Here is a 23068-nt window from a genome sequence, read left to right on the forward strand (position 1 = left end):
AAAGCATAACTGGGACAAGTGTGTGAGTGACTGTGCCCCTGGAGTCTCTCTCAGGAACCATGCCTTCCCATTTCCTGCCGAGATGCTGGGAGGGGAATGCTCACCTACTGGCTCCAGGCTCACTCTCATCCCATGCTGGCACTAGTTGAATTTATCTTACACTCTGCATGGACTTTTTCTCCAGATACTTGCATGATTGCATCTTTCATGCTATCAGATCTTTGCACAAATATCACCTTCTCAGGGAGGCTTTTTCTGCCTGTCCTTGTTATATTGTACCCCTTTGGCACTTTTCTCTCCTTCCTGCTTTGTTTAACTCCATGGCACCCAATACCCTTTAACGGTTATTATTTGGGTTTCCCCTTTCTTCCCCTAATTAGAACGTAAACTCCATGAGGGCAGTAATGTTTGTCTGTTTGCTCAGTGATTTACCTTTGGCTCCTAGAAAGGTGCCTGGTATATAGTATGCACTCCAGAAAAATTTATCAAAAGAAACAAACGTGATGTGAGGTTGAAAATATTGGGGGTGGGGGACCAACGTTGGACACAGCTGTCAGGGAAGGTCTATTGCAGGAGGTGACGATAGAGCTGGACCTGGAAGGGCTAGTCAGCTGGAGGTATGGAGTGTTCCACAGTCCACCTAGAGGTGTGGAAGGAGCAGCCTGTACAAAGACCCTGAGGTCACATTCAGGAATTTAAAACCAACACGGCTGGAGTACCAAGAATGGGAGTCAGGGGACAGTGACAGGAGGTGAGGCTGGAAAGATGGCAGGGGCCATATGGTGCAAAGCTTTGAGTCTATCCAAGATCCCTGAGAAATACACATTCTTCTTTATCACAAATATTCAAATAACATTTCCTGATTATCACTCATCGAATGATAACTCCCCAGGTTATAGATCTGTTTTTCCTGCTATCCTGTGAGGTCCTTGGGGACCAGAGGCCCGATGTACCTGTGCCTCTCGGACACTGAGAGCAATACGCAGCATCCACTCCTCACCCCGTGGGTTTGGCTGAATTGAATTGTGGGTTCACCTCTGAAGCATCCCTCCCAAAGGAGCAAAGAGAAGGTATCTGACAGCAGTGATGACATGTTTGAGAGCTAGTGCGGTATCTGCTGTACGTCTGCTTAGCGTCTGTTCCCCCTTCTTCAAGCATCAGCCCCTCTGTTTTCCTCTAGTGACCCAGCCCTCACCTGTCCTTCAGCAGGTGGCTCAGGTAGTCACTCTTCCCAAGGCCCTAGTCCTCCACAATCAATGGAATTTTAGGTCACATATTCTGCAAGTTAAAATCTCAACGAACAAGGATATTTTAAATTCTTTTTTCCCCTGGCCAAATACTGTGACCTTTTAATAGAACTTGAATGTTTTACTGAAAAATACTGTAAAACTCTTTCAACTGTTTATTGTCAGGGCCCTTTGAAAGCCTCTATAAAGATGCTAATCCATGACCAGGAGGTCCACTCTCCCCTCCCCTACTTAGCTTCTGCCCCACCTGAGAGCTGCAGTTTCTCTTTTCCAGGTGAACCTTGTAGGGGTCTCAGGTAGACTCAGGTCTAGAAGGAAGCTTGAGGTTTTGCTGTACTGGGGAACTGGGGAGAGTTTCCCTCCTTCCTGTAACACAGCTCTCATAAGGAGCCAAGCCTTGCTTTAGAATTCCGCGACTGGAGACTTGTCTACCACATGAAGAGCGTGCCATTCTCTTGGCCACTGATACTGGCTCAAAGATGGACAAGGGACCCAATTAGAGCTGATGAGACTCTAGTTTGCCATGGAAACCGGGGACTACAAAATCATGTTTCTATTGGGGTTGCTGAATTGTGAACCTGGATCTGCCAGGAGACAGGCCAGGAGGAAGGGCTGCCCAAAGGAGATCAACAGACAGGAAGGCAGTGCCAAGGATGGAGAGAGATGCTGCCTGGAGCTGAGGACTGGAATTAGCCATGCCTGAAGGTGGATCGAGATCTGGACTTCTTAAGGGACACGAGCTAGTAAATCTCCATTTTCTTGAGCCATCTGATTTGATTTCTGATACTTGTAATCAAGAGTCCTGATTCATCCTGAGACCAACCTGCAAAAGTTCTGAGATGCACTGACAGATGCTAGTCTACTGCTTGAGGACTGCAGCTATAAGACTTCAAGGAGAATGTCTTCTTTGATAAAACGAAAATGTTACTTTTTAATGGGGGCTGAGTTAGGCTTTCATCTTAATATTGTTCTCATTTCTGCAGGACTTGGTTTGGGTCCTGGTGTGCTGGATGAGCCTCCGATGCCGTGGAAATCCTGCAGAGGCTTCCCGTGCATAGGGAGACTGTGAGGCTAAACCAAGCCTGAAATTCATTGCTTCTTTATCATTTGTCTTTTCCTGAAGGACAAAGGACAAGAAATACAGTGTGCATGTGACTGTTCATGTTTGGCAGAAAAAGATACATCATTGAAATTGAAGACACTTAATTTTTTAGAAACTTCAAATGAATCTTGTTCGAGCTGGATTTCCTCTTCTGTGTCGAAACTTTTCGTTCTCATTACGAGCTCAAAATGGTAGCTCCGGTTTAACTTTTTATTCCTTTTCAAATACTCACTTTAATTCCCGGTGGCCTCATTATCTACTAAAGACATTTGAACACGATACCTTCAAAGTTACCGATTATGTTATAAAGATTTCCTTAAAAATTGTTTTGCTTTTGGCAAGAGTCAGGATCCAGAAACGCAATTCGTTATGCATTCTCTTACTTGCTGTATACATATTTCTTTAAGAAACAGTGATTTTCCTTCTGAGAGCTATGTTCACACCCTTCCTTATTTGCCTCATGGTTTGCTGTCACATCACACAAAAGTTGTTTAAGAGGAAAGAATAATTCATATCTGCTTCCCCAATGGCCCCGAAATAAGTACTTTCCAACCGTTGATATATCTGCATTAGTATCTGAAATCTGCTTTTATCCAGAGGGACACAAATGAATCTTTGCGATATCTGTCACAACGTGTGTATCTTAGGGGAAAAAAGAATTTCAAATATTCATATCCTTCCAACCAGTGGTTTTCATAAGCTGAAGTCACAAGGACCAGGATTGTCTTGAGAGAAAGATGTAAGGCAGGGTCTCAGAAGAGGGTAGCAAAAGGACTTCTTCACTGAAGCTGGGGCTCCACTCAAAGCGAACAATGATGGTTCAGTGTTTTGTGGAAGTGCCCATGTGTAATAATCAAGGAAGCCCTACAGCATTCTCCATAATGCACTTTTTTGGCTGTAATTCCTTTTTGCCAGGGGACGTGTACAATGACTCCACAGCAAGGAGGGCTGAGGTTCTTAGACACAGGCTGACTTTGGCTCCTGGATGATGTCGGGATGCATCTTGAGGGCCAGCTGCCTGTGGCTGTGATGAAGGATGCACCGCCAGGAGCAGCGTCCATCCTCCGCAGCTCTGACTCCGAGGCTGCAGGGCGGGCGGCTGCCTGGGGACAAGGGGCGCGGCACCCGAGGGGCAGCACGGGTCTCACCTGCGGGACTCCGTCCAGAAGTCGGACTCAGCCAGGAAAGCCAGTCTCGCCCAGCTTGCAAACCCTCTATTTATATCCAGGTCAGGTCCTCTGAAGGCCGAGGCCAACGAGGAATGAATCACCCGTTTGTCAAGAACATGACACAGCTGAGTCCCCAGGCCGCCTCTTCGGCGAGAGAGGGGCGGGTGGATGGGGAGGCGCTGGGTTCCCATCTGCTCCCCCGGCCACTGTCCGCTCGGGGAAGTCCTCCCCGTCTGGGCTTTCCGTCCCTACCGGGAGCAGGGCCGAGGGCAGCTCCTCTGTCATGGGTGCTGGCAGGGCCGCCCGGGCTACAGGGGCCCAGCCCCGCAAGCAGCACAGAGCAGGGCTGCGCGGTCTGAGGTGTGCTTATGCCGGTGATTATTATGACCAGAGGCGAGTTTCTGGCACCGATCTGAGGATGTTACCAATGTCTCAAAAAGGAAAATGCGGGCAAAGTTTGGGTTCACAGAAGGATGTTTGTTCGCCCAAAACCCAACACCAAGCAGCACTAAGGTCTCCAAAATTTCAAGGAGCAGAGCTGGCTGAACACTTGGTGCCCGGTCAGCAGAGCATCCAGACGGGCCTGAGGATCTTGGCTTCTCGTCCTGACGTCGAGCAGCCTGTTGCTCCTTTTCTCGTGTTCCTCTCCTTCCTCCCTCCCTCCCTCTTTTCCTCCTTTTCTCATGTTCCTCTCCTTCCTCCCTCCCTCCCTCTTTTCCTCCTTTTCTCATGTTCCTCTCCTTCCTCCCTCCCTCCCTCTTTTCCTCCTTTTCTCATGTTCCTCTCCTTCCTCCCTCCCTCCCTCTTTTCCTCCTTTTCTCATGTTCCTCTCCTTCCTCCCTCCCTCCCTCTTTTCCTCCTTTTCTCATGTTCCTCTCCTTCCTCCCTCCCTCCCTCTTTTCCTCCTTTTCTCATGTTCCTCTCCTTCCTCCCTCCCTCCCTCTTTTCCTCCTTTTCTCATGTTCCTCTCCTTCCTCCCTCCCTCCCTCTTTTCCTCCTTTTCTCATGTTCCTCTCCTTCCTCCCTCCCTCCCTCTTTTCCTCCTTTTCTCATGTTCCTCTCCTTCCTCCCTCCCTCCCTCTTTTCCTCCTTTTCTCATGTTCCTCTCCTTCCTCCCTCCCTCCCTCTTTTCCTCCTTTTCTCGTGTTCCTCTCCTTCCTCCCTCCCTCCCTCTTTTCCTCCTTTTCTCGTGTTCCTCTTCTTCCTTCCTCCCTCCCTCTTTTCCTCCTTTTCTCATGTTCCTCTCCTTCCTCCCTCCCTCCCTCTTTTCCTCCTTTTCTCGTGTTCCTCTCCTTCCTTCCTCCCTCCCTCTTTTCCTCCTTTTCTCATGTTCCTCTCCTTCCTTCCTCCCTCCCTCTTTTCCTCTTCCTTGCTTTCAAATTGCCCTGAAAACATGCCTTATCCTATGAAATGAAGGCCCCACGTCTTCTGAGAAGTAGGAGAGCCGGACAAATGAGAAGTGAGTCCTTGATGAGCATCTGAGATCTTGACATTTTCCTGTGGCTCAATTCATGCCCAGTTTGTAGCACAGGCTCCTGGAGGAGGCTGGTTGAGGAAGCGGCCTCGTTCAAGCCCGGTGGCAGCTGCGAAGCGCTCTGTTAGGACTGAGCACCAAGGCTCCTCCGGCGCTGGTTTGGGGTCATGGAGAATGTGGGAGTGAAGCTCTTAGAAGGATCACGGGCCCCTCAGGGTTCCCTCTGTGAGTCCCGGAGGGGCTCTTTCCAGGCTGCCCTGGGCACCGGGCTTCCTGCTGCTCCCATGTCTGGGCTGGGTCCGTCCTCAGGCCGAGGTTGGTGCTGGTGACCTGTGCAGGGGTCCCTGCAGCTCCCGGTGGCCCTGAGGGGTCTCCCCCAGCTGCTTGGGAGGCAGAGGCTCTCAGATCTGGCAAGTTCTCAGCGAAGCTCAGATGACCCAGTGCCCCCTTCTCAGTAAGTGACGCCTGCAAATGCCAGTCACTCAGGCCGGTGACCACCCACGTGTCGTCCTGGGGTTCCCCCTCTTTTGCCAGCCACAGTGAACGCATTAAATTCAAACATGCACTGGTCTGTCCGCCCCTCTCCCCGCCCTGCTCTCACCTGAGTCGGCACCTCCCTCTTCCTGGGGTCAAGGCAGTTGCCCCCCCAAGTCCTCCTGCCCCCTCCTCTCTCCACCCCAAAATCTACCCTCTGCTCACACCCAAAGGGAGAGTGAGCTCCGTAAACTCAAAGGAGACCCTGTCACCCCTGAGTAAATGTTGCAGTGACTTCCCACTGTGCCCGGGAGAAAGGGGACCCCACCCCTCAATGGTCCCACAAGGCCCAGCCCCATTCCTGCAGGTTCCCCTGAACTGTGTCCCTCACTGCCCCCCTCACTCCCTCCATTCCAGCCCCACTGGCCTCCTGCTCCTCCTCCAGATCCCAGAGCCTTCCTGCCTCAGGGCCTTTGCACTTCTGGAATGCTCCTCCCCAGCCGCTCCTCCTCAGCTCTCCCCACGACCTTCCATTCTCTGCTCAGGGAACAACCCTGTGCACCGTCTAAAGAAGTGTCTGCATCCCTGCGTCACGTCCTATCCCCTGCACAGAACTGGTCACCATCTGAACTTGATTTACTCGTTTTTATACCTTCTATGGTCATTTGCACCCAAGGAATGTCACCCACAGGAGAGAAGGAACGTTGTCTGCTTGCTGTTGGATTCCTGCCCTAAGAACTGGCCCAACCACAGAGTAAGTTCTTGATGTGCATTTGTTGAGTAACTGCATGAGTGAGAAGAATCAGAGAATGGATGCTTTAGAATTCTAAACTAAATATTTAAATCAGAGAACGCTCTAGTCAGACGGGGCCCTTGGAAATTGTTTAGTCAAACCCATTTGTTTTGCAGGAGGGTAAACGGAGGCTCAGGAGGAAAGGGGGTTTACTCACACCTGAGGCTGAGGCTCCTGCTGTGTTAGGAGAGGGACCCGCTTAGCGTGGTGTGTTTCGGGGTGACGGGGGGCTGTGGAAGCATCCTCTACCCTTTGACGCATCACTGAGGAAAGCAGGGAGGAAGGCGCGGACATGGCGGAGGCTAAGTGGCTCAGAGCAGCGGCTCAGAGGAGACAGGGCCGGCGGCGGGGCGGGCAGGGCCCCGGAAAGGCCCCCCCGAGGACGAGGAGGTCTGAAGGGCGTGAAGAGCAGGGGAACCCCTGAATTTGACGTCACCTCAGGGGAGGGCCTGAGGCAAGAACTGGGTGGGGCAGATCCCTCAGGAATTGAACTTGGGGACAAATGTTACTGACTGCCTGTCACAGCCAGAAGGTCTTTAAAATGCTCATCAGATCAGGTGCTCCCTGCTGGGAACCTTCTGGAGGCTTCAGGATGAGTTTCTCAGGTCTGCCTTAATGAATTACCACAGACTGTGTGGCTTCAAACAATGGTAACCGGTTTCTCCCAGTTTAGGAGCCAGAAATCTGGAATCAAGGTGTGGGTGTGTTGGCTCCTTCTGGAGGCTCCGGGGAGCATCCGTCCCGCCTCCCTCCCAGCTTCCGATGGCTCCCGGCGGCCCTGGCCTTCCTTGGCTGGGAGCTGCATCCCTCCAGTCTCTGCCTCATGGTCACGTGATGTTCTCCCTGTGCGTCTTCCCATGGCCTTCGTACAAGGGTGCTCTCAGGGTATTTAGGGACCATGCTAAGCCGTCGGGACCTCATCGTAACGGATTACACTTGCAAGGGCTGTCTTTCCAAGGAAGGTCACATTCCGAGGCTCCAGGGGCACGTGAATATTGGGGGAAGAGGTTATTCAAGCCCAGTACAGCTCCCCGTTGCTCGCACATTAAAACCCCTCCCCTCCCCAGACTGCGAGCCCGCGCAGGCTGCTGGTTAGAGTGAGGACGTGGAGCTGGGCGGCCCGGGAGCGCGCGGCTCGGTCGGCCGCCACCCCACGTGTTCGTGCTCAGTGGGTCATGGCTCCCAGCTCTTCAAAGGCCTCCCAACGATGCGGGGTGCCCAGGGGACCCGCTTTGGCCAATGGGGCCCTTGTGGGCTCGAGGCAGTGAGAGGCTGTAAGTGCATTTGTGAGGTCTGGCTTGGTTCTTGGCTTCTGGAAGGTCCTGCCCCAGGGAACTGCCCTTCTAAGGCAGGCGAGGGCTTTGCAGGGCTGACTCGACCCTGGTCCCCGGCCTGAGGTCCAGCCCAGTAGCTCAATGACGCTAAACAGAGTCGCCCAAAGGAGCCCAGCTCGGGTCAGCTGAACCCAGAGGACCTGCAGCCCTGTGAACCGAGATGCGGGGAGTCACTGAGTTTGGGGGTTTAGCTGTGGATCGTTATTGGGACAATGGCTGAGAAATACAGACACGGGACACTGCCCTCTCAGTTCCGCCGTCTGTCAGAGGGGCTCATAGCAGTCAGGTGGTTGTGGAGGTCAATGAGCTACTGTGTGTGAAGCGGGTATTCACATCAGCTGCGTTCTCATCGCGAGGGCCCCTCCCAGCTCATTCTGCCCCGCCCCCCGCCCCGGGTCGCCGTGCTGGGAGGCAAGCCCTCCGCCCAGCTTCTGGAAAGCTCTAAACCTTTGCCTCTTCCCCAGTCTTCACATGACGGGTTTTTCTTCACGTGATGGGGTTCCCTCGGTCTCCAGAGCTCAGCTCAGAGGGGCCCTTCGCGGAGCACTTTCCCGAGGGCTCCACTGCGGCTGATGCTGGGCCCCGCGGGCTGGCTTGTTCGGTCCCCGTCCAGGCGCTGGAGGTCAGGGCAGCCACGAGGCAGGGCTCTTTGTCTCTTGTTCTCTGGTGCGTCCCAGGACCTGACCTGGCCCAGCGTATAGCTGCTGCTCTGTTAATCCTGAGAACTTGTTCCAGAAAGCGTGGTCAGACCTTGCCCTTCGTGTGTACATGCGTGCAGCCAGTCGTGTGGGACGCCTTCCCTGTGCGCAGCTCTCCTCTGGGCAGCGGGGAAGGACAGCAAGCCAGGTCCCTGTTCCTGGAGCTCACGTGTCGGCGGGAGACAATGATCATGAAAACGGACGGCATGTGGGTTCTAGAGGTGACGATTGCTGAGCGGAAAGTGCCGCAGGATGAGGAGGGAGTGACGGGAGGGGTGCGGGTCAGACGGGCTGCTGGGGGGGCTTGCTGAGACGGTGACGAGGGACAGGGGTCCTGGAGACAGGAGCCGGGGCTCGTGGATCCCGGGGGAGGTGGCTCCAGGCCGAGGGCACGGCCAGTGCGGGGCCTGCGTGTGAGGGGCAGCGAGGGCCAGAGTGGCTGCGAGGCGGTAACAAGGGGGCCGGTGGGGCTGAGGTCAGGGAGCGGACAGGGCCACAGCTGTGTACACCTTGTCGGCCCCTGCAGGGACGCTGTGTGTGACCGGAGCCTGGGCGGGTCTGAGCAGAGGAGGGCCGTGCTCTGAGTGTGTTTTACAAGGACCCTCAGGTCGTGTGGGCAGACAGACTCTGGGACCGAGGGGATGGCAGCAGGACCCGTGAGGAAGCCATGCTGGGGGGGACGGGAAGGTACAGGGCGGGATCATCATGGCCGGCTTTGGGATTCGCTGATGGAGGGAACAGAGCAGGTGAGAGGAAAGCAAACCGAGGTCAACTCGAGGATTTGGCCTGAGCAGCTGGGAGAATGGAGGTGCTGTAGAGTAAGGTGTGTGTGTCTCAGGAGGGGCAGGTGGGGGCCAAGGAGGGGCTGAGATGCAGAGAAACCTTCTGGAAAGGACGGAGGGGCCTGGGCCAACTTGCCCTGGGTTCCGGCGCTTCCTCTGTGAGAACTGCAAGGACGACCACCTGTGTCATCAGAGAGCTGGCGAAGCCAGACTCTGCCCTGTGTCTCCCCGGAGGGACAAAGGTCAATGTCACAGCAGTCGGCTCTGATGCTGGCTTCAAGCCAAGACCTTAATATTCAATGAGAAATCTGCATTGATGAAAATTTCATTAAAGCAACATTATCCCTCTCACTCCCCTCATTATTCTTGGCTTCGAGTATTGGGCTGATTTGGGTTTGATTACCTGATGATCTGAAGATTGGAGCATTATTAAAAATTTAGATGAGCAGTGATGCGTCTGGCCTCCCTGTCCTCTCTCAGCCGGAGCACGAGGGGCTCTGCTAATGGTCACAAGGAAGCCGGGCAGACAGGGCAGTTAGAGGATTACCTATAGTTTGAGGGAGCCTCGACCCCTTTGCCTTCAATGGAAATTAGCTGCTTGGCTTCCAGGGCACACAGGTTTAATCGATAAAATGCTCAAGAGGAAATTTCAGTCCTGGACCCAGTTTTAGGACTAACGAGCTGTATGTGTTCACGTCCCCTCCCCTTTCTGTGCCCCAAACGTGCCCCCATCTGTAGAGCAAGGAGCTTGGATCAGGGCAGGTGCTTAAAACTCATGCCTGTGGGCTGAAATCAGCTTCCAGAGGGACTCTGTCCTGCAAACTGTTTTGTTTATTTGATTAATGAACACTTTCCTAGACTTATGATCTTTGGTTCTACATGTTTCATGTGTATTAATGTGTCTAATTCCCCCATCCACTCTGTGAGTTGATACTCTAATCACTCCCACTTTATAAACAGGGAAACTGTGACCAAGAGGAGTTAAATGACTTAGCCTGGGTCGCCTACTCAGGACAAAGGTAGGATTTGAACCCAGGTGTCCTGGCTGTAGAGCTTAGCTCTAAACACTATACCTCTCTGCCAAACTGCTATTGTTGTTATCATTTTGGGAAGCACAGTGTTAAAGTAATTTTCAGAATTTTAAAAGTGCATATTTTTATATAAAGTATAGCTTATGTATAAAATGATTGACTTCTCTTAATTCTCAGTCCATTTTTCCACTTTGCCGCAAGCAGCTGGTACCAACATCCCCTTAGGGTGGAATATTCTACCTCAACCCCATCAACACCACAGTCTGCCCATCACTGTGGCTAAGTTTCACTTGTCTTAGATGATTGAATTTGCCCTTTTAGTGATCCTTGAACTGCTTCACTATTTGACTTGGTTGCCTGGTAATGGTAGGCATTTAGGTTTGTAACCTCTAGGCTAGGTGTTGTCTTAATCTTTGTCTGTTGCTGGAGTCCTGGAATTTTTGGTTTCATGAGAAACTAGAAACAAAAACAATTTACCATTTATCTACTTAAGAGGTATGGAACCCCAGCTTTCTAGGTATTTATATCTAGTTCAATAGGCAGGATTTCTATATTTAGATATGATGGAATAACTTGTATCCAACCCAAGGAACACCTAGCAGAGCTTAATAAGCTGAAATAAGGAAAGAAAGAAAGAGAAAGTAAGAGAAAGAAAGAAAGATGTTTGAAGACATCAGAAAGCAGCCCAGGCTGCTAGGACTGGAGGATCTATTAATACAATTCCAGAGAGAAGTGAAATATACTGCAGTGAGCCCCCTGTTCTCTACTCCTTTTCCCCTTGAGCTAGTTGTAAATTTGTAAGTGGAGTGGGTCCAGAAATCAGAAAGTGGCATTTCAGAGCTCTATGCTAAGTTCACAGATCTGGAGAGACACAAGTTGACATTCAAGGCTACCAAAATAGCCAGCATTTGAAGACCCAAGACATCAGAGGAAATAGACCCCCGCCTCCCCCAGTAGTGAGTCTGACTTTCTGCAGCACTCTTCCTCTTAAGGTGTTTGCTGATTCTTAAGGTGCACAGAATGAGATGCCTAGAAGCCAAGCTGAAAATGGGCTGCAGAGAAGCTAAGGAACTAAGCAGAGTTTCCTCCGATATCACGTTGTCATAACAACAAATATTAGAGTTCAAGGCTCAAAAAATAGGGGTCCTGGAAAACGTGCAAGTCTTTCAACTGAGACTCTCAAAGGACTTTGGGAGTAAGTTCAAAGCAAAATAAACCAGGCCTTATAAAGACTGGAAATCAGCCTTAAATGATCTTAATCCCAGGTATGATTAAGGAAATCTGCCCCTCCCACAGTGGCTATTGGAAGCATGTACTCTCTAGGGAAAGGTAACATCATCATGAGACAGTAAATTTTTAAAATATCCAGCATTCATAAAAATTTGCCAGACATAACAGGAGAAGGAGCCAATGACCAAAAACCAAGTGGTGAAAAAACAGACAACAGGGAAAGATCTGCAGGTAACTAGGTGTTGAAATGATTAGAGACAAACATTTAAATAATTATTATGTTAATTAAAAAGATGTACAGCTGGCGTATTTTATCAGAGAAATGCAGTTTATAAGAAGAATCAGATGAATAGTCTCAAACTGAAAAATAAAATAAGTAAAATTAAAAACACAAGAGGTTGGTATATCAGCAATTTAAACCTATTTTCAAGAAGAAAATAGGTTTGTTGAAAATATTTATCCTGAAGCATGGTAAAAAACATTGAAAATAAGGGGAAAAAACATTAGAAAATATGGAATATTGTGAAAAGGTCTAAAATATGTGTAATTGAAGTTTTAAAAAGAGAGGAAAGGGAATACATTGCAGAATCACTATATGAAGAGATAGTGAGTTTTTTTTCCTCCAAAGCTGATGAAATATATCAAGTTGCAGATTCAAGAACTCCTGGCATAATGAACACAAGGAAATACTACACTTAATTACATTCTAGTGAAACTGCCCCCAGCTGAAAACAAAAGGGAAATCTTAAACACATTCAGAGGAAAACCATACATTTCCCTCAAAGGAGAAACAGTAAGTAAATAGCTAACTTTTCAATAAGAACCATGGAGCGGGAGATAGTGAAATAAAGAACTGAAAGAAATCGACTGCCAATTCACAATTTTATACCCATCAAAAATATATTTTGAAATTGAAGTTGAAATAGAGGCATTTTCAGAGAAGCGGAAATTAGGAGAATTTCTTACCAGCAGATCTGCTCTAAAATAATCCCTGAAGGGAGTTATTTAGGCAGAAGGAAAATGATGCTAAATGAAAGTGCAGAAATGCATGAAAGAATAAAGAGCAGTAGAAAAGGTACTATGTGGGTAGATTTAATGAATATGCAAAGCAATAATAATAACAATGTCTGCTGGGTTTATAATACATGCAGAATTAAATTACACGATAGTGATGACATGAATGTCCAGAGGAATGTTAAGTGGAGTTAATGTGTCCTAAAGGTCTTCATTCTTTGCGAAGTGTTAAGGTTCTGACATAGGACAGACTATCATGAGTGAAGGGTATATGTTCTATTCCCTATTACATGCACTAAAATAATAATGAAGGCATCAAAATGAACAATCTAATTGGAGTTTACTAAATGAATAATAAAAATACAAAATGAGGCAGGAGAGAAAAATGTGATACACATAGAAAACTGGTAGTAAGAATAGAGACTTAAATCATATGAATAATTACATTAAATGTAAACAGATTAAATTTCCAAAGAGAAGGACCAATCTTATTTTCATCCGCAGGGAAACGCAGATCTGTTTCTCAACTATGAGAAGTTTTTCAGTTAGATGTGCTTGTGGATCACCTGAGGAACTCATGGATGCCCTGGGCCTGACTTTAATATTTAGGGGTGGGATTTGAGAAGCTGCATTTTTAATAAGCCCCAGACCTGTCTTTGAGGGACCACAGCCTATTGTGTGGAATGGGAGGGGGTAGGAATGAGGATAAATTGAAAGCACATAGTTTCGTTCTTGCAGAGCCCACAGTAAATGCAATGAAGAATCTATACAATGATTGTCTCAGTGAGGACCTTTGCCCTCGTGCACATGGGGAGTCAGAGGTCTTTCCCTATTTTAACTATTCTGATAGCGGCCACTCAGGACAGACCAGCTGCAGGTAACATCCAAAGCAAGCAGGGGTCCAAGTGTACTCAGATATTTATTTACTGGTGAGCTCAAGCAAAGGACATTAACCCCGGGCTGGCTGTGTGAGGACAAGAGGCTGCATCTGGTCCAGGACGCTGGCTCTGCCGGAGCCATCTGTGCCCTGGGCCAAGGCCCTGCTGGACACAGGTCACAGATGACGAGGCGCTGTGGTTTCAAGGCCAACAGCAGCTGGCCCGTCCTCTGGACCCTGGTCTCCCCGAGGGTTCCGGCCCTTGACGTGAAAAAGTGAAATACGGATTTATCCCGAGAGGAGGGGTCTTGCCAGCCCTGTGGTGAGGGGGGCTGTTTCTGGGACAGCTCCTGCAGTGCTGGCTGTGCCTAGGGAGTCATAAAGGGGGACCTGAAAGGGGTCACTGAGGCAGAAGCCACGCAGGGTGGGGAGCGCAGGCCTGTCCTGCCTCAGGCTGCCCGGGGTGCATGCCCACAGCTGTGAGGATCTCCTGGTGAGCCTGACAGGGCTGGAGGGGCAGCTCCGGAGTTTGCCCCCAGCACCGTGGCCCAGCTCCCAGGTCTGACCCAGGGAGGAGGTGGTGGCAGTGAATCTGGCCATGCTAGCTTTGCTTATTCTACCAAAAAAAAAAAAAAGATAGGATATAGGTGAATTTCCCCCTTTATCTTTTTCCATTTTTACATTGATAGACTTTATTTCTTTTTTTGAGCAGTTTTAGGTTTATAAAAAAAAACTTGAGCAAAAGGTATGGAGAATTCCCAAATACCCCCTTCATCCCCTCCCTCCTTGACTTTTCCCTACTATTAATATCTGGCATTAGGGTGGAACATTTTTTACAGTTGATGAGCCAATACTGATATGTTATTATTCACTAAAGTCCATAGTTTACATTAGGGTTCACTCTTTGTGTTGTATATTCTGTGGGTTTTGACAAACATAAAATGGCATGTATCCACCACTGCGGTTTCATACAGAACAGCTGCACTGCTCTAAAAATCCTCTGAGCTTTGCCTATTCATTCCTCCCTCCCCTGAACCCCTGGCAACAGCTGATCTTTGGATCTATGGTCTCCACAGTTTTTATCTTTTCCAGGATGTCATATAGTTGGGATCATACTGTATGTAGCCTTTTCAGTTTGGCTTCTTTCACTTAGCAATATGCGTTTAAGGTTCCCCAGGCCTTTTCATGGCTTGATAATATTCCATTGTTTGGCTGTACCACACTTTTTATTCATTCACCTATTGAAGGATATCTTCGGTTGCTTCCAAGGTTTGGCAATTATGAATAAGGCTGCTCTAAACATTCGTGTGCAGGGTTTTGTATGCACTCAAGTTTTCAACTCTTTGGGGTAAATGAAAAGAGAACAACTGCCGGATCATATGTTAAGAGTATGTTTAGTTTTGTAAGAAACTACCCAACTGTCTTCCAAAGTCCCTTTTGCTTTGGCTTTTTCAGAATTTTGAAATGAATTTCTATTACACCTTCTAGGTCCCCATAGTGCTTAGGACAATTAAAAAAAAAAAGCACACACACAAAAAAACCAGCACTGGGAACGTCATTGTGAATTCACAAAAATCCAGGAGGAAGAGAAAACTCTAGAAGCCTCCAGAGAGAGGGAGTTGATCTCAAGTTCAGGACCGGGGACTCAGAGCACATCTCTGGAATGAAGCACGGCTTCAAACTTCTTGGGAAGTTTACTCTAGAATGGAGGGTGAACCAGAGCCAGTGTACAGATCAAGGGCAAGGACAGAATAAAGGCACTTCAGACCCGCAAGATCATAGGCTCATCTTCTCTGTGACCTTTCTTGGGAAGCTATAGGCGGAGGATGTGCTCCACCAGCAAAGAGTCGGTTAAGAAAGTAGGTGCCGTAGGATCCCAGACAAGGACATGGGAGATCCTTCCCGAGGGAGAGGGACAGAGTCTCCAGGATGAATCCAGAGCACCAGGGAAATGTCAGGATCACAGCTCTGAAGCAGATCTTGAGGCCAGCCTTTCCCTGGAGGGGCGTGGCCAAGGAAACCATACCCCGCCCACCCCCCCCACCCCCCGCCATGTGATGGTGTCATCATTTTGAGAGGTTGGTTATAGGCAGGGCAGAGAATTTAGGGATGGATTAATGATCGATACCTAGAAAACGAAGGAAGTGGGAGATCAAGGTAATTACTCATTTTAGAGGAAAAAAAACCCCAGAAAAATTGTAAGGCGAGGCAATTAAGTTTCACATCACGCAGCTCATCTGTGGATGCGTCTTACCCCGTTACGGTAGTGTGAACACTGCATGTTTCTTATGTACCATGAGGTCTTGATATGACTCTACCAGGATGATGGGGGAGAGTGAAGGGGAGAGCAGTGTTGGTCTAAGAATGAAATCCTGATGATTTTGTGGCAACATAAACATAGTACTTAGAAATATAGAAGTAAATACTCATAGAAACACTAAAATTGCCGGAAATGGTTGTTTCTGGAGAGCAGAAATTGTGAGGGGTGGGGCAGGGATCTGTAGTTTTTCTAATCCTCTACGACTTTGATAAAAATTATAATAAAGTAAAAAGAATAGGTGGCTTTTGCAGTAGATTTTACGTAAGTTACCAACCCAGGTTCCTTCTTCCTGGTGCACAGCAAGACAAAACGCTGAGATGCCGAGGTCTGCGGCAAACAAAGGGTTTATTCTCAAGGCAGCCAAAGGAGGAGATAGGAGACCCAGTCTCAGATCTGCCCCTCTGAAGGTGAGGGGCTGGGGTATGTATGGGATAACGAATAAAGCAGCAGGGTGGTCTTAGTCTGGGGAGCGTGGGGAAAGGTGATTGGAAAAAGTGCCGTCATCATTGTTCAGGGCAGGTGTAACTAAGCCAGAGGCCTCTGCACTTTCAAAAGGTCACCGAGCATGGACACATGGCACATGCCCAGTTGGAGGTTTAGTGGCCCCATCCAGTCTTAACCAGCTCAGCTTGAACTAGACACAGCTGACTCCAAGTTCCTGGGAAACACCTCAAGCAAACACCTTATGTAGGCTACATGCAGCCTGGAGGACATGCAAGTTTTAAAATGACCTTGATTAGTGAAAGCAGAGGAAAGAGATTTAACCCCAAGTTTCACATGTTAATAAAAACATGATCTGCCATTTTCCTAATTTCTTTCTCATTCCATGATACGTTTTTGAGACTCATGGTGAGACACTCAGTTTTGAACTTTTGTTCACTGTATAGTATTCCTTTGTAATGTCACTGCCACCTTGTTTGAATAATACGCATTTGGCTTGTCCTCAAGTTTTCCCTCTTATAGACAAGCCTGCTAGGAGCATCTTCCTGTGTGTGTGTGTGTGTGTGTGTGTGTGTGTGTGTGTGTGTGTTTGTGTGTGTGTGTACATGTGTGTTTTCCCCAAGTTTGATTCCTAAGGCTGTCTTTGCTGGGTCAGAGGGATTCACCACTTAGTTTTAATGGATAATGCCAAGTCACTAAGCACGTGTCCGAAACAGCCATAATAATAACATGTTTAAAAAAATGTATCTGACTGAAGCTCAATTTTCTTTTCTTCTCTTCCTTATTTTTTATTTTAAACTAAGAACTTTATGGTTGGTTGCATCCACCATATATCTGCTCAACCTCTCTATATTTTTTTTCTGGATTTTTTTTTTAACACATGCTATTTTTATTTTTTAAATTAGTGATCTATTTTATACATATTAGTGTATATATGTCAATCCCAATCTCCCAGTTCATCCCACCACCACCACCCCTGTACCCTCTATTTATTTCTTTCACAAACACGGAGTGATTGCTCTATTTTCCAGGCCCTGGCTGTGACACCAGCCACCTGGTGACAGAGGGTACAGGCCCTGTCCTTGAGAACCCAAAGCTTGGAAAGAGACATGTGAAGAGATGCTGAAAATACAGGACAAAGAGGGTTATGGGGAAAGAAGGAACAGCTGTGGGATCACACGTCCCATGACCGGCTGGCCTCCTTCTCAGGACATCTTTATCTCAGAACTCCCTCCTTCCAGAGGCTCCATCCAGAAACCTCGGAGCCAGAGTCATCCCCTCATTCCTCTCTCTCTGTCCCTCCCCAGCCCCAATCTGGCAACAAATCCTGCGGGCTCCCCCTTCAGAACAGATCCAGAAACCGTCTGCTTGTTGACATTTCCGCCTCCACCATAGTGGCCCTGACCATCACAGCCTCCCACTGTGTTCTTGCAGATGCTTCCTCTTGGTCACCTAGTTACTCCCTGGCTTCCTACAGACACTTCCCACGGGGCCCACGGCTGAGTCCTGTCCCCCCACTCCTCAGCTTAGAGCGACTAATGACTTTCCATCTCCTCAGAGTAAAAGCCTATGACATCACAAGCAGCTATGGACTGAATGCTGGTGTCCCCCCAAATCCATATGTTGAACCCCTACCCTCCAACAGGACGGTGTCTTTGGGAAACGATTAGGTTTAGGTGAGGTCGTGAGAGCGGGGCCCTCACGAATGGGATCAGTGCCCTCCTAAGAGTCCCGAGCTAGCTTGCTTCCCCTCTGCTCTCCACCAGGTGAGGATACAGGGAGAAGTCGGCAGTCTGACACCTGGAAGAGGGCTTGCACCAGAACTCGACCAAGCTGGGACCCTGATTTTGGACTTCCAGCCTCCAGCACTGTGAGAAAGAAATGTCTGTTGTTTATAAGCCACCAGCCTATGGTGCTTTGTTACAGCAGCCCTAACTGACCAAGACGCAAGGGTCTGCAAAGCCCTGCAGAAACTTCTTCCCATCACATTTTCTACCTGTCCTAGAGTCTGATGCCAGGTCAGTGCCAAAGAGTGCTGGAGAGATGAAGAGAGACGCTGTTGACTGGAACATGAGAGGAGCTTGCCCCTCAGACACGAGACAGCCGAGGCACAGGGCAGAACTTTCTTCTCCTCAGTGACCAGGTATATGAGGTCTCTGCTATTGTAGTCACTGAAAACACCACTATTCTCCAACAGTGAGCATGTGGGACATTGCTGGCTTGTTTGGAGATTGGTACTGAATTTTCATACTATTTTGAGTGGCGGCTTTATACACAGGAAGCAGGTTACAACAATTTCTTGCCGTCTAAGTGGGCGGGAAACACAAAATGATGGAGGCTCACTCCCCTTGATCGCTTGACAGGCGAAATGAGGGTGGACCTGAGTCCTTCAAAGACAGCCTTGGAGGAGTCAGTCTGGGCTGGCTGGAGCTGACGTGAGGCTGGGAGGGTCTCAACAGCAATGCTCACTGACAGCCAAGTCCAGCTCGGGGCCTGAAACACCTGCTCTCAGATGCTGGGACTTAGCAGGCAGGGAGCAGACACAGGGTCCAAGCTGGGCAGGACCAGGCAGGACTGATGACCAGGGGGCCTCCCGACAAGCTGTCTGGAGTGGTATTCTTAGCGGGTTCCAGGCTCCAGCCATGGAGACTGCAGACAGAAGATGGAAAGCCAAGCAGAAATTTTCAGCTTCCGTGCTGCATGTCCAAGGGCCCAACCTGCTTCCTGCCTTTCAGTTTTCCTTCTTCGTTAGGGACTGTTTTATGTTAAGTAGAGCCCAGTTCAAGCAATGTGGATATGTTAGATTTTTTTTTTCAGGTTTTAATTTTACAAGTAATAGAAAAACATATTGAAATTGAAACAGTTTGGAAGTGTACAGGGTATAAATACCCTCTTTTCCCACTGTTCCACTCCCCTTCCCATACGAAACACTATTATTATTTCCATATGAATTCTTCTAGACTATTTCCTATGCACGTACCTCTATAAATATGTGCAAATATATGTGTGTGTGTAAGACACGCATGTGTATAAATATTACTCTTACTGTTCACAAAACAGATGTCTTGGATATAATTCTCTGTAAGTACATATTGGTCTACCTTATTCCTTTAAATGATGCCATCGTAGTATATAGAATGGATGGGCCACATTTGACTTAACCATTGTGTTGCAGTTATGTGGATTTTTTCCCATTTCTTTGTGTATTGATTCATTCCTTTACTTTTGCTGTAGAGAATATATATCTTCACATTTTTAATGGCATCCTTTGTTATGCAGAAGTTTTAAAGTAATGTAGTAAATGGCAAGAGAAACTTAACTAATGGATTTAAGCAAAAGTAAAATTATTTTGATTCATGTAATTGAAAAACTCAGGTAAGGCTCCAGGTCCCAGTGGATTCAGGGGCTTAAAGAATGTTATCAAGATTTCTTTTATTTCAGCTCTGTCTGTGAGAGCATCATTCTTGGGCTCTCTGGGGTGGTAGCTCTGGAATCAACCATATTTTTAGTCCACTTAAAATAATTTGACTATACTAATAAAACCTCAGTCTAGAAAGTGGCTGAAATACTAGTTCCCTCCCCCCACCCCACTCCTCCGACACACTTAACAAGAAGACTAAAGGTAGCCCTGAGAGTGATTCAGTAACTCAGAATGAAAGGTTCTGGGCGGATTTCTTTGTGATTCTCTTAGTCCTTCTGGTAGAGTCTCCACAAAGCTGCTGTGTCTCTAAGCATGTTTATATTTTCTTTTTTTTTCTTTTTTTTTTTTTTTGCAGTACGCGGGCCTCTCACTGTTGTGGCCTCTCTCGTTGCGGAGCACAGGCTCCGGACGCGCAGGCTCAGCGGCCATGGCTCACAGGCCCAGCTGCTCTGCGGCATGTGGGATCTGCCCGGACCGGGGCACGAACCCGTGTCCCCTGCATCGGCAGGCGGACTCTCAACCACTTGCGCCACCAGGGAAGCCCAGCATGTTTGTATTTTCGAGCAGCATCTAATGAAAGCAGGTAAGGGAACCTCCTGTCAAGGACATCTCTGTTTCTCCAGAAGGGTCAAATCTTTCCCAGGACCCTCCCCACCCCCCAGCAATAGATGCTCCCTGGGATCACAGGCTAGGACTGGGTCATGTGCCCACAACTTGCCGCAAAGGAGAATGGGAGAGCAAGTAATGCATTCTCTGCTTCTAGACTGGGGGCTGGGCTCTGCTGCCAGGAATAAGGATTGGGGGAGCTCTTGGGTGGACTTCCAGCAGTGCCTGCCCCAGAGAGCATCTCTCCCAGTCACACCCCTTCTAGGGACAGGATTCACTCTGCTTAGACCAATTCTTGCCATGCGGTCATCCTGAACCACTTCTGGGTGTAGGGTATCTGCCAGCTCATTGGCCAGGCCAGGTCACATGCTCCACCCTCAGACAGGGTGCTCATCCTGGACCTCACGGATGGAGAGTGATTGTCTATATATCAGGGTATGGTTACTAGAAGATGGAGGGAATGTGTGCTGGAAACTCAAAATAGGACCTTCACACTGAGAAGCCACATGAACATATAATAATCATTGCTCAGAATAATGTCAATTCTGAGAGTGAATTTCTGGTGAATGCCGGACTTTTGCTAACTTTCATTCTCTCATTTTCTCGAAGTGAATGGTGAAAAGGACTTGCTGATAAGCTCTTTTCCTTTCCCTCTGAGTTTCCCTTGTTCTCAGTCTTCCCACCTGTGCCACTTGCACCTTTGGAAATGCTTGTCTTTTAGGTAAGAATTCAGGGAGCCCTGGCCTAGACCAGTGTCACTGCTGGCTAAGTTGAATGACCGTTAAAGCCACAGATGTCTTTGAAGATCTCACTTCCAGCCCATGTCCCCACAGAGCCTCAATAGAGGTAGGTGTCCCTGTGAAGTTGAATGGTATCTCCCCATCTTCTATCAGACGCTCCATTTCTGCCTTCCTAGATGGAAGACCTCCAATCTCACCTTTCCAGCTTATGAAGAGTCAGAGGGGCACAAAGGCTTGAAATTAGTACATTCCAGCATGGGTTCAGCTATAAAAGCCATTTGAATGTTCACGGCTTTAAAAAGACTTGGCAGTCTGTGTATAACACGTCCTGTGTTACGAAAGGGAGAGACACGTGGACTAATGCCTGCATATGTTAGTGATCCATTGATTGTTTCTGAAAGTAGGTAACCTTTGTGACCAAAATGAGAGACCAGCTCAGATACGAGCAATCAAACCAGCCATTCAGAATCCCACTGAGTCCACGGGCCTGCTTCATCTTGGGTTCCTGGGGAGAAAAATGAAAAGGAAAGGGGTTTAGCCAGAAACACAGGGAACATGCAGACAGACTGGACAAAGGTTGGCGAGGTTGGGGACTGTTCATTGCGCTGGTGGTTTGTGATTTTCCCTAACCCCCTCCTGGGTTAAATGCAGGGGAGCAAAATGCAAAGTGACATTGGGGCTCTGACACCCTGCGAGGTGATTGTCCTGCCATTTCCTGCAGCTGTGGATCTAAATGCAATGGAGGGGAGCATGTTTGCTGTTAGGGCAAGTACAGGGTGGGGATGGGGACACTCGGGTTCATCTCTCCTCAGTAAGGGGGTCTCATCTCTGTGAGCTCCTTCAGGCCAGGTCTGAGGACTCTCCATCCCGGGCCAACAATTGTGCCGGATTCAACAAAAATGTCATGGGGAGAGTGGATGGCAGTTACCTGGAGCCTGTGTATTAAACTGAGAGGGATGGATTAGTAAGTGGTATTGTGTATTTAATCTCAGACATTTCGGAACTTTTCAATGACATTTTCTTTAGCAGTTCATTTTCACTACTTAAAAAAAAATGATTTTGGGGGAGGCATCCTTTGTTCAAAAATCTAAATTTGAGGAACACTGACATCAAAGAGATGCTTACAAAAAGCATAGGGAGACGTATCAGTTTCCTATTACTGCTGTAACAAATTACCCCAAACTTAGTGTCTTAAAATACAAATTGATTCAGTTACAGTTGTGGAGGTCCGAAGTCTAAAATGGGTTGGATTGATGGGAGAATCTATTTTCTTGCCTTTTCTGGCTTCCAGAAGCCACCTGCCTTCCTTGGCTCATGGCCCATCCCCCATCTTCACACCCAGTAGCAGCATAGCAACTTCCAATCTCTCCACCTCTGTGGTCACATTACCTTTTTTTCTTATTCGGATTCTCCTTCCTCCCATTTACAAGGACCCTTGAGATTACACTGGGCCCATCTGAATAATCCAGGTTAATCTTCCTGTCTCAAGACCCTTGACATAGTCACATCGGCAAAGACCCTTTTCTCGCGTAAGGCAGCATATTCATAGGTTCCGGGGATTGGGAAGTGAAGAGCTTTGGGGTCCTTATTCAGTTGACCACAGAGGAATTTGTGTTTGTCAGGACAGAGAAGATGCTGTTGCAGTAACGGACAAATCTGCTTGTCACCAGAGCACAAGAAGGAGCCAGCCACCCTCACTTGGGTCCCTGAGTGGGGATGATGTAGAGCAGAGCCCTCCTGCTACCTGTGACGGATGTGCAGTGTGAGGGAGAGTCAACCCTCACCACTTAAGCCCCTGGGATTTAGATGGACTTGGAGGATATTATGCTAAATGAAATAAGTCAGACAGAGAAAGACAAATGTTGTATGATATCAGTTATATGTGGAATCTAAAAAATTAAACAAGTTAGTGATTATAACAAAAAAGAAACAGACTCACAGATATAGAGAACAAACTAGTGCTTACAAGTGGGGTGAGGGAAGGGGGAGGGACAAGATAGGGGTAGGTGCAAATTACTATGTATAAAATAAATAAGTTACAAGGATATATTGTACAACACAGAGAATGCAGCCAATATTTTATAATAACTATAGATGGGATATAACCTTTAAAAATTGTGAATCACTATGTTGTATGCCTGAAACTTATATATTTTGCATCAACTATACCTCAATTAAAAAAACCCCACAGCATAACAGCAGACAATATTCAGAGGAATAATGCCTAAGCCATAATCCTTTAAAATCTGTTTTAATTTTGCAATATTTTGAACAGATAAAAAGAAACTCAGCAATGTGTTACAGCATTAAACAAA

This window comes from Phocoena phocoena, chromosome 15 (assembly GCF_963924675.1).
Source record: "Phocoena phocoena chromosome 15, mPhoPho1.1, whole genome shotgun sequence".
In the NCBI taxonomy this organism is placed as follows: domain Eukaryota; kingdom Metazoa; phylum Chordata; class Mammalia; order Artiodactyla; family Phocoenidae; genus Phocoena; species Phocoena phocoena.